Genomic DNA, 11,668 nt, shown 5'->3' on the forward strand with positions numbered 1-11,668 from the left:
GGGCAGCTCAATCCATTTGTAAACAGCATTTACTAATCATTAATGATAGGTCAATCTAGAAGAGATCTTGTTGGACCCATGCCAGGGAAGTCAGGAAAAAAAAACCCAAAAAAAAAAAAAAAAAAAACAAGAGAGGCCTTCTTGTTGTAAAACCATGAGGCAGTTTAATGGCTGGGCTCTGGGTTGACTCGTATCTCAGACAGGAGACAGAGGAAGTCGACCCTGAAACCCAAAAGCTAGGGGCTTTTATAGGGAGTTATAGGGATAGGGTAGGGGGTTGGGGGACTTTGGGGGGAACTTGGCGCAGCTTCACACAATTGGCTTGATTACAAGTCAGTAGAATAATACATGCAGGTTGTAGCATCAATAATTCCAGGGAGAGTCAGGGAGACCCAGGCCACCAGATGGCCAATGAGTCAATCCAAAAAAAAAAAAAAAAACTCAAAACAGTTCCTGTGTTTATGTCTATCCTTGGGGCCACCCATCCTCAGGAATGTCCAAACAAGGGGCTCTCCTGGACATTCCTGGACTTGTTATTGTAAAATCTTCAGCTAGGCCTTCAGGGCCTGTCAGGCCTCAGGCCTTCATGTTTCTAATATTGCCCTATTTGTCTCATGTTATACTTTTGACTATAAATTCTTTGCTTTTCTTGAATTCAATTCCTTTCATTTCAAAGCTCTGCCAATCAGCCTTAGTCTGATGATGCAGCAAGAAGCTTCAAAATACCATCAGAAGTCTTTTCTCTCTATCAACTCATGACAAATGATGATCAAAACAATAATAGTACTACTACAACTACTACTACTACTACTACTACTACTACTGCTAATGACATCAACAAAGATTAACATCAACAAAGTCCATCACTCACCAACAATAAATGATAAGACATATCAATATCATCTAATGTCATCTACTATCCATTAGACTACATTTATATCCCTTTTAAAAATCATATAATCTCTCAAACATAAACAGTAACAAAATATCACATGCCCTTTTTCCAGATTATCTTTAAAAACACATCACATGTCTATTCTTAACAAAACATTTTCACACATGTTCGCTTTAAGAAAAATATCCTTCATAAGATAATTTCTAAAAAAAAAAAAAAAGCACATAACACAACTAAGTGTCCAAAAAAATAAAAATTTCTACTTCAGCCATTTCAATAGTACCTTTTAAAGTTTGTTTGTTTGTTTGGTTGGTTGGTTGTTTTATTTGGTTTTTCGAGACAGGGTTTCTCTGTATAGCCCTTGCTGGCCTGGAACTCACTTTGTAGACCAGACTGGTCTCGAACTCAGAAATCTGCCTGCTTCTGCCTCCCAAGTGTGGGGATTAAAGGCGTGCACCACCACTGCCTGGCACCTTTTTAAGTTTTATACATTGAACAGTCATTAAGAAATTTAATTTGTAGTGTATCCATGAGAAAAATAATTTCTAATAAGATTCTCAATATTTTAAATGTGCAAATAAATAAAGTGATTTCAGAAATACTATAACATTTATCAAGTGAAAGTGTTACAATAACTCATATTTCCTTTCATGGCCAGTTTGTCTAATATATAAGATATTACTTAAGTGAAGACTTAGGAAAAAACATTCTATGGGTAGACATCTATTAACTTTAAATGAGTAGACTATGAAATGAATTTCTACTCAATGTTGGATGAATTACATTTCAAATAACATAAAATTAACTTAAATTTTAAATATTTCTTTTTACTTTTGTTGAGGTCAAATTCTATACTTTCATTTGATCTATCAAATAACAACTAAAATAATTTTTTTATTCAGTTACATATAATTGCCTACATCAGATACCAACACAATATTTTAATACCAATTATAAATTTCTAAATGAAAAAAAAGTAGACTCATTAGGTTGGATCAGGTGTGTTTCTGCTTGTAAATTAGTTTACTAAAAAGTTTTAGAATGATCATTTTTCTTTTGTGAAATTGTGAAATTGATAAAATTACAAAGGTAATCTCATACCTCTTAAAATTAAATTTGAAAATAACATAAAAGTAATCTATATGATTTTTTCTTCCCTACTTTTAAAATGCTTTTTATGTTTATTTAAATAGTGTCTTTTTATAGAAATATGTAAAATAAATTAATTAGAGATTGCTAATGAATTTTCTGTCTCTAAATTTCCATGTTATCTTAAGTGATAAAGAGAAATAAATTACACTAAAGTGTAACAAGAACTAATTCTGCGCTATCTTGAGAATAAATTCTGACTGTAGAAAAAATCCTCCAAGTATTTAAGAAAATGGGAACTGTCACTTCCTCAACCTGAAACAATTAACACAAAAGAGTAGAAATACAGTGAAGAAGGTCTTTGATTTTTTTCACCCCTTTGGTTGTTTTGTTATATGTTTTTGTTTTATTGTTTTTTTTTTAAATCAATTTACTTGTTTACATTTCAAATGATATCCCCTTTTCTGGTTTCCCTTCCACAAACACCTCATTCCCTCCCCATTCCCTTTGCCTCTATGAGGGTCATCCTCTATCCACTTACTCACTCCTACCTCAATCCTCTTGCATTCCCCTATGCTGGGGCATCAAGCCTGCACAGTACCAAGGGCCTACCCTCCAATTGATGCCAGGTAAGATCATCATTGGTTACAAATGTATCTGGATTCCTTTGTGTGTAAACTCTTTGGTTGGTAGTTTACTCTCTGAGAGCTCTGGGTTGCCTGGATAGTTGATATTGTTCTTCCTATGGGGTTGTAATTGCCTTCAGCTACTTCAGTCCTTTCCCTAGCTCTTCTGTTGAGGTCCAGGGCCTCAGTCTGATGGTTGGCTGTGAGTATCTGCATCTGTATTAGTCAGGTGCTGGCAGAACCTCTCAGGAAACAGCTAGCTTCATTCGGCAAGTGCTTCTTGACATCAGCAATAGTGTCAGGGATTGGTGTCTACAGATGGGATAGATCCCTAGGTGGGGCCGTCTCTGGATGGACTTTTGTGATGGTTTATATATGCTTGGCCCAGGGAGTGGCCCTATTAGGAGGTGTGGCCTTGTTTGAATAGGTATGTCACTGTAGGCATGGGCTGAAGACCCTCACCCTAACTGAATGGAAATCAGTCTTCCACTAGCAGCCTTCAGATAAAGATGGAGGACTCTCAGCTTCTTCTGTACTATGCCTGCCTGATGCCGCCATGTCTCTTCCTTGATGATACTGAACTGAACCTCTGAAACTCTAAGCCAGTCCAAATTACACATTGTCTTTTACAAGACTTGCCTTGGTCATGGTATCTGTTCACAGCAGTAAATCTCTAACTAAGACACCTTTCCTTCAGTCTCTACTCCATTTCTTGTCCCTGATTTTTCTTTGGACATGAACAATTCTGGGTTAAAATCCTGGTATACCTCTCCCCTGAGAGGACAGAAGGAGCTGAAGGCAATCTGGGACTTTCTAGTGGCTACCCTGAGTTCCCAATACCCCACTTTTACATATTTGTATTTAATTTCCCAACTTTTTGTTCTTCTTTCCTGTCCCTTCCCATACCTGATCATGTTCTCCTTTGTTTCCCCTCTCCCTGCTCTGGTCCCTCCTTCCCACTACTTCCTGTGATTATTTGGTTCTCCCTTCTATGTAGGGCTGAAGCACCCACATGTTGTTCTTCCTTCTTCTTAAGCTTCATATGGTTTGTGGGATGTATTGTGGGTATTCTGAGTTTTTCAGCTAATATCCACTTATCAGTGAGAAGATGTCCACACATTTTGATATACTATGTTTAGAAGAAAAACAGCATCCAGTATACTTGAAAATAATTGAAAAATGAGGTTACTTCAAAAATCAATATGGATAAACAAGTATACATATATAAAGTAGTAATCAGGCTTGGCAATTTCTGTAGCGTTCATTCAATTTCTATACAAAGTAGCTACGATGTACCTTTACAAAAATGTATTACCCAATCACAGCATTATCTCTTTAAATTCAAGTTGTTAAACTCTGTGCAGTTTCTTTAACTAATATTAGTTTGTGTAAAAGAGTAGACAATATTACCAAGACCTCAAATATTCACTTGCATATGAAAATTACACAAATAAGTAATTTTAAAGATGCTGATATTAGCTATATTTCAGCCTTGCAATGCTAGCATCAGTAAGGGGAGGGCAAGAAGATCAGGAATTCAAGGTCAGTCTTGTCTATGTATAGAATTTTGGGATAGCCTGAGCTACCTCTGAAACTTTTCAAAGTTTAATCATTCATTGTTAGATACTTGCATTTTGACCACATAATGAAATAAATCTCTAATCACTTGTACTTATCTAATGATACCATAGATTTAAGTAAATGCTATACCTACTTTCAGATATCAAATTCAGCATTAGTAAGATAAATGCAAGTGAATAGAGAACGAGGCAGATTTTATGTTAAGTGGAAAACATTTTGTGGAGCATGACAATCAACACGTTCGAAGACTCTTATTCAGGACATATCCATAGGTGACCACCTGCATTCTGAAATAAAATATAACTCTTATAACTTGTATTCATAAAAGAACATTTTCTATTTTAAAACCTGAGAGTATAATTTTTCTCTTTTCTTCTCTACTTTCTTCTCTTTTCCACCACCCCCTACCTTCGATGTGGTTTCACTATGTAGCCTTAGCTATCCAGAAACTCACAAAAATCCCTACTTCTGCCTCCTGGGTGCTGGAGTTAAAGTCTTGTGCCACTATACCAAGATGAACATATATACTCATGTAGTGAATTCATCCCAATTCAAACTGATGAGTCAGTCATCCATTAGACATACCTAACTTCAAACAATAACTACAACCTAAGTGGAAACATTGATTACAACCCAGTAGGGAAAAAAAAATCTTTGTTTGAGTCTGTAATTTATCTCAAGGGCTTTCATCATTCTAGATATTATACTATAGTAGAAAAGTTAAAACAATCAAAATGATAGGTATTTGAAATAAAACCATAAAATATACTAGATAAGAAGATTCTAACATCCTTAAGAAAGCATTTATTTTCTAACATCAATAGCAATACTCAATAGAATTCCATTATCAGAGACTCCCTGCACCATGATGCTCTGCTAAAGTACATGGTAACAAGTGTGATACCAAGCAACATGGACTGAACTGTCTGAAGCACTATATCAAATAAAATTTATATCACATAAGTTTCATATCAGAATTTTGGTAAGGAATGTGATTATTAGAATAAAAAGTGAAGTCTACTCTAAATAAAAAGGATAAAGTTCTTTAATGGGAATGGTATTTCTCAATTTCTTCAAACTGAGATGAGAGTAGTCTAGAGATGAAAAATTGAAAGAGTGAGTAGGTAGAGGGAAAGAAGGAAGAAGGAAGTGGAGAAAGGTAAAGCCTAAAAATGTACAGGGTAAACAGTAAAGCTTTAATTTAAAGCAGAGTCCTCAGACAGAATCTACTTTCCTGGTAGATGCAGTGTTCTGTATATGTAAGGTGTCCTCAATTTGCTAAGACTCGTTGTGGAAAATTAACTCCATTCTTCACAGATTTCATTCCAGAAATTTTAATTTTATCATTTCTGAAAAAGTACAAAAGCATCCAAAACAGGTTTGACTAAATATATTGTAACTCAGGACAAGAGAAATTGATTTATAAAAAAACTTAGTAAGAGACTACCTCTCAGAAACCAGTGGAAAATGAGGCCATTTATCGACACTTTTTAATTTGACTGTGTAATTAACACAGTATACCATTTTTCAATATGCATGCCTTCTAAAATGTGTTAAGCTCAATATTAATGAATTTTTTCTGTTTTGAAATCTCCTAATTCATTTGTTTTTATGTGACCTAATAAAGACCCAGGGTACCAAAACAGATAAACACTTTTGAATCTAATTCAATAGGAACAATAAGAATATAATTATTTAGCAATATATTATATGTGTTCCAAAACATACTTGCTACCTTTTCCAATCCTGAAATCTTTCAGAACCTCAGTTACTGTTCAAAATGACAACTAATACATTTGATACAGATGAAAGGAAAGGATGGACCCTGGGTTCATAGAATAATTATTTATAGACAAGAGTGACTATAGAATATAAAACTGAAAGACAGAATCCTACACAGGGTTACTTACATAGAGGCTTGAAACTTGGTTTGTTGCTATGTACTGTAATTCTAAGTACAGGCCCCCAAGGTCTGGTTGCCCCCAAAATGAGAGACATCACAAAAAGTCCCAAGTGTCACTATGTGACCATGCTCCCAAGTTATTTCTGATTTGTAAATAAATAAAGATTCTGACAGCCAATAGCTGTGCAGAAGAGATGTAAGCAGTATGTACACTTCCCAGGCTTTGGGTCAGGGGAGAACCACAAAGGAGCGAAGAAGGTGAATGGAGGAGGAAGCCTGCTATGGTATATATGAGCCATGAAAAAAATGGCCAAGTGAACCCATTAATTGAATTTAAGAGTAGCTCAGACAAAACATGGCAAATTATATAATAGGATTATTGACTTGGGAATAGACAAAATTCCAGACAACATAGATATCAGCACAGCCCTTGTGCTAATTAAGGCTTATTGTAAATATAAATAATTTTATTTTATTCAGAATTTTATTCAGGAACTAAATGGTTAAAGACAGAGTAAAAACCTCAGATTGGGAATTAATGTTTCTACAAGAGCAAAGGAAACATGTGAGACATTTCCTGAATATATTCAAAGCTACCATGTTCTAAATAGCTAGCATACACAAAGCCTAGTTTTCATTAGGTCTGATCTGTCTGGGAGGAAAAAGTTGTTGGATGACTTACTGCCTATCTATCACAAACATTTGTATCCATATATTTATTTTGTTATCTAAATTGTGGAAAGTCTATACTTTTTGGGTACTTGCAGGATTTTCTACCTGTGCTCCAGTTCCTAGAATAAAAATCCTGAGACTTAATTATATATGAATGCATATATAGAGAGTATCAAAAATATAGAATATAAGTTTAGGCTTATTGTCCAAGAAGCTCATAACTTTATTAACCTGTTTATTGTATTTTATGAGTGCAATGTGACTGATTCCTTTTCTTTTATGCATCTGTTTCCTCAAAGTCCGGATGAGGCTCATCTGGCACCTGACTCTATCTCAGAGTCCTCCCTTCCTACTAGAAGTCCCACCTCCTACTTTCTGCCTCACCTCATTGGTCAATCAACTTTTTGATTTGCAGGGGGTGCTTCCTTACAGTTCACAAGAGATTCTCTATATATTTCCCTTTTCCAGTCTACTAAAAGGCACTTTCTCTTTAAATAGTAAACAGTAGCAACAATTATAAAAAACTATCAAGTAAGGTTACATTCCCAATATCCAGTTCTTATAGATTTGGCAATCTTGAAAAAAAAAAAAAAAAAAAAAGAGTGTTATGCTATATATTCTATCTTTGTGAGTCCAGAGTTCCGTACCTAAATCAATTTCTACCATAACTTGCATTACCAAACTAAAAACAGTTTCTTAGACCTTAAAATATATTCCTAAATTCTAAATAATTTAGCTTAATCATGAGTCTATACTTATCTAGTCATTAACCTCATCACAGACCTGAAGGAGAGTACATATTGTCTGAGCATGCAGGAAGTACAGGCCAGCAGCTTCCAAAACTATAGAAATGTCAGAGAAAGCAAGTTGTATAGAGAGTCCCCCCAAATTTTGTTGTGTCACTAGAAGATAGCTGGCCCAGAATATCTGACAGACTTTTTGTAAAGCAGGAAATATGAAGGAACTATGAAGGCCTCTCAGCACCTGACTTCCTCATATCTTATTTGTCCAGGTTGGAAAGCATACTGTCAGCAACTGAAGCAAGGGAAATCTTTTCCCCAGGGGCTACCTTGTCACAGGAAGGAAGCCCCATAGGGAAACCTCATTATCCTCTGGGAAGTGGAATGGGGGTCATGCCATGTACAGACCTCCCTCATTGGCAAACACACCTTTTAATGATAAAATATCTTTCAATACCATATTAAGTGAATCTCCTGTGCATTTGAAGTCCCTCTGTCTATTTATAGTATATCTGAATAGGTAGACATTTCTTGTTTCTAACTACTTACTATCTGTTGAACTATAAAAAAATCTTACTATCATTCATTTGACAAGTATTTAAAATGACCCCGAGTTTGAATGTTTAACTACTAACTAGAATTTTTAATTATCATAAACAGTTTGCAATACCAGCTTTCAATTACTAGAACTCAATATTACTTAGGTACAATAACTTAAACAAGAGGTGAAACATATATGCATAGTATGTTGTAGCAAAATATAATCCTAAATATGAATCACTATCAAAGATATACCAATATAAGTTTTTTGTCTAGTAGTGAGTCTATTAGCTATTTGAGAAACTATTATATTGAGTATCTATTACACTGAGTAACTATTATATTGAGTAAATTCAATAATCAACAATTTATTCCTATGTTCCCCCAACTGATTGCTCCCTTTTTTCCTTTTCATGTCTTCTCCCCTCTTTCCTACTACCACTAGATAGGAGAAAAAGAAAAATAGAGGAAAGAAAAAAAATATTTAAAAAAAAAAATCCCTGAATCTAACCTCCCTTATTCTGTTTTGTCCCTGATCAAGACTTTTAAAAACTTACAACCGACCCCCTTTAAATGATGAAAAATACCCATCATTATTAACAACCAAAACCTACCCACCCTACTTCTTGGGAACGTAGGCTTTTCTCTCTTAAAATTGCTTGCCAGTGTCTGAGTATGTCATTTTCTCATGGGAGCCTAAATAAGAATTGTAATACTGATTAATCTTAAGAAAACTAGTGGTAACTTGACTCTGTGTGCTGAGAAAGTGTAAGCTTAGATGAAGTTCTGACTAGAACAATCTGAGAGGATGAACTAATTGGTTTGAAACTGTACTGGAAGCAAGTTTTGAGAAATCAGATATTGAGGTAGTGTGGGGTTGGATGAAGCAGGATGTTAGAATAAAAGTTTCTCACCATCTCAACACCCTCTTCAGCATCCTTGAGGGTGATCTTCTCAAGGCTGGTTAAACTTCATTAGCATCTGTAATCATATAACCTTTCACAAGTAACATGTATTTCTGCAATAACTTATGTGTAGAATGTGTAGTATACAAGATCTTTTAAAGATGATTCTTTGCTCTCTTTTAGAGCAAAGTCATTTTGGACTATATAATAAAACTGTAATATAAAATTTTAATCTATGCCATTTGAAAGGATGGCATGATTTTTCCTGAGGATTCTGTAGCCAACAAGAATTATGGGCTATTGTTACCTGATGTCCTGGCTGCACACATTTTCATGTCTAGGCCAGTTTCAGAGGTATTCCTATATAAAGGCATCAGCAAATCACGTTATCTGTTTTGATTTAAAGTTTTTATTTTCTATTTATCACTGACTACATTCAGGATTTAATTTTTCTATTGGACCCTTTGTTACTATGCATTTAATCCATTTTAGACTGTGTTTTACTTGTGACAATATCCCATTTCCTAGGTGCTGTGTAGGTATCTTTTGAAGTGTCCACATTAGATTCCATGATTCTTGTCAAATTGTTACATTTGCTCCTATATCCATTTAGGCCTCTCATCTTGATTTCATCTAATTATATTTTTGCTTTGGTCTCACATTTTATAGTACTTTGACAAAATACTTGTTGTTTGATCTTTCCTGAGGTTTTTATTTTATTTAGTAATGCATCTGTCATTGATATCTGACATTATTGCTTATACCCAGAGAAATATTGTTTAATTGTTCTGAGGATGAGTTTCTCTGTTGCCCATCTAAGATGGCTGACTTGAATTTAATATCAGGGCCTCATGGGTCATTTCCTGACAAGGGGTTCCGTAGTTTGTTCCTTGTTGATCTACATTCATTAGTCCATATTCCAAAAGGCTGAGGCCTTCTATTGGATTATCTCTAGAAACGAACATTTTTACTAGGAGTTCTTTGCCTACAATCTCCTTTTAATTGACCTTGCTTGTCGCAATTAAAACATTTGCCACTTTGGCTCTTCTTAAAATATTTACAAATTATTTTTCTCTATTAAAATTGTAGTCTTATAATTTTTAAAAAATCTAACTCTTGCATAGGAGGCTGTCTAAATTCTTCCTAATTTTGTGAGTGTCTAGCATATGCTGGCATTTATTGAACAGTAACTTGATAAGCTATGGTTGTTTTTCTAACAACATTTTGCTGACTTTTCTGATTTTCATTACATGGTTGTGATGTATGCTCTGGCCTTATTTCCTCTGTTTCTATCTTAGAATATTCCTTAACTTAATATTTTTTCTATTATTTTCAAAGGTCTATATTCATATTTTATATTTCTCTTCTTGTACCTATTATCTTAGTATTTTCTTTATTTCTATTCAATATTTTTTAAATTTTTCTTCTAAAACCTGTCTCCATTTTTTATTTCTATTTTTCTTATATCTCTAAAGCACTCTTTTGAGAAAGTATAAAAATTATGATTATTCAGATTAGAACAATAAATATTATCATAGTAATAAATGTAATTGATAATGTGTCAGCGTCTGTTAGGGCAATCATCAATCTCTGGATGATTTCTCTGTTATTTCTACTTATAAGCTATGTGAAATTGCATTATATAGAGTCTGAAAGCTCTGTGTCATTGTTCCTCTTATCTTCATGTGCCTTATTTCTTTAAATGTATTGAATTTTCTCTCTAATAACTTCACTGTGGCAATTTTAAACTAAATATTTCTTCCTATGATTTTTTATACTGTTTATTTCTCTTTTATTGTTTTCAAACTTAATACCTTACCAGTTCAGAAGTTTAGGGTTTTCTAGTCTCAGCATCATTCCAGATTCATCTGCAAGTACCTCAGGGCACTATCTATGGTGGCTAACTTTCCACCTTCAACTCAGTCTTTCAGGCTGCTGTTGCCAATCACTAAAGCTCTGCTGACTCGAGGCATTTCATTTCTCAAGGAGGTTGTAGGCTTTTCCTGCATGGACCTGAATTGGACTATTGAGCTCTTTCTAGTATAGTTTTCAACCTTTCACTGAAACCGTGCCATGCTTAGAAGCCACAGCTACTGTGTCCTCAGGCACAGGTCCAAGAAAGAGCAGTGCAGCTCAGACATCTACTAGTTAGGCTAGCTCAATAGTCTACTCTTATTCTTTCTTAAAGAGATCTAGACCCCCCAGCCAGTTAGGAAGCTGTTCAGGGAAGTGTTTGTTTCCCACATTCAATATGGAATTTGTTTTTCCTCAGGCTCTAAGCTTGGGTTCTAAGAGGAAATATGTGGGGGCCATGAGAGACTCTTCACAAATGTCCCAGTTTCCAAAGTAACAACTCTGAGACATAATTATTTGAGAATAAATGCCTAGGTCATAATCTTGGACTTTTTCCTTGACTAGTTTGTAACTTAATTAAGCTATTTTTCTATTCTAATAATTGCCACATGTCTGGTTACCTTTATTATTCCCATGCATCTGTCTTCTTGGTGGCTGGGCAAATCTAATCCCACATCTGATTCTTTCCCAGGGTTCTCTCTGTACCAACTATTTCCTACCTCAGCTCATTGGCCAATCAGCTTTTTATTGACGGGTGATACTTCCATAAAGTTCACAAGAGATTCTTTCTACATTCTAGTAAATCTTATGTCAAGATAGTGAACTTACTGGGATAATATCTTTTGTGGTTTTTTTTTTTTTTT

Source organism: Mus pahari, chromosome 17 (genome assembly GCF_900095145.1).
Source record: "Mus pahari chromosome 17, PAHARI_EIJ_v1.1, whole genome shotgun sequence".
Classification (NCBI taxonomy): Eukaryota; Metazoa; Chordata; class Mammalia; order Rodentia; family Muridae; genus Mus; species Mus pahari.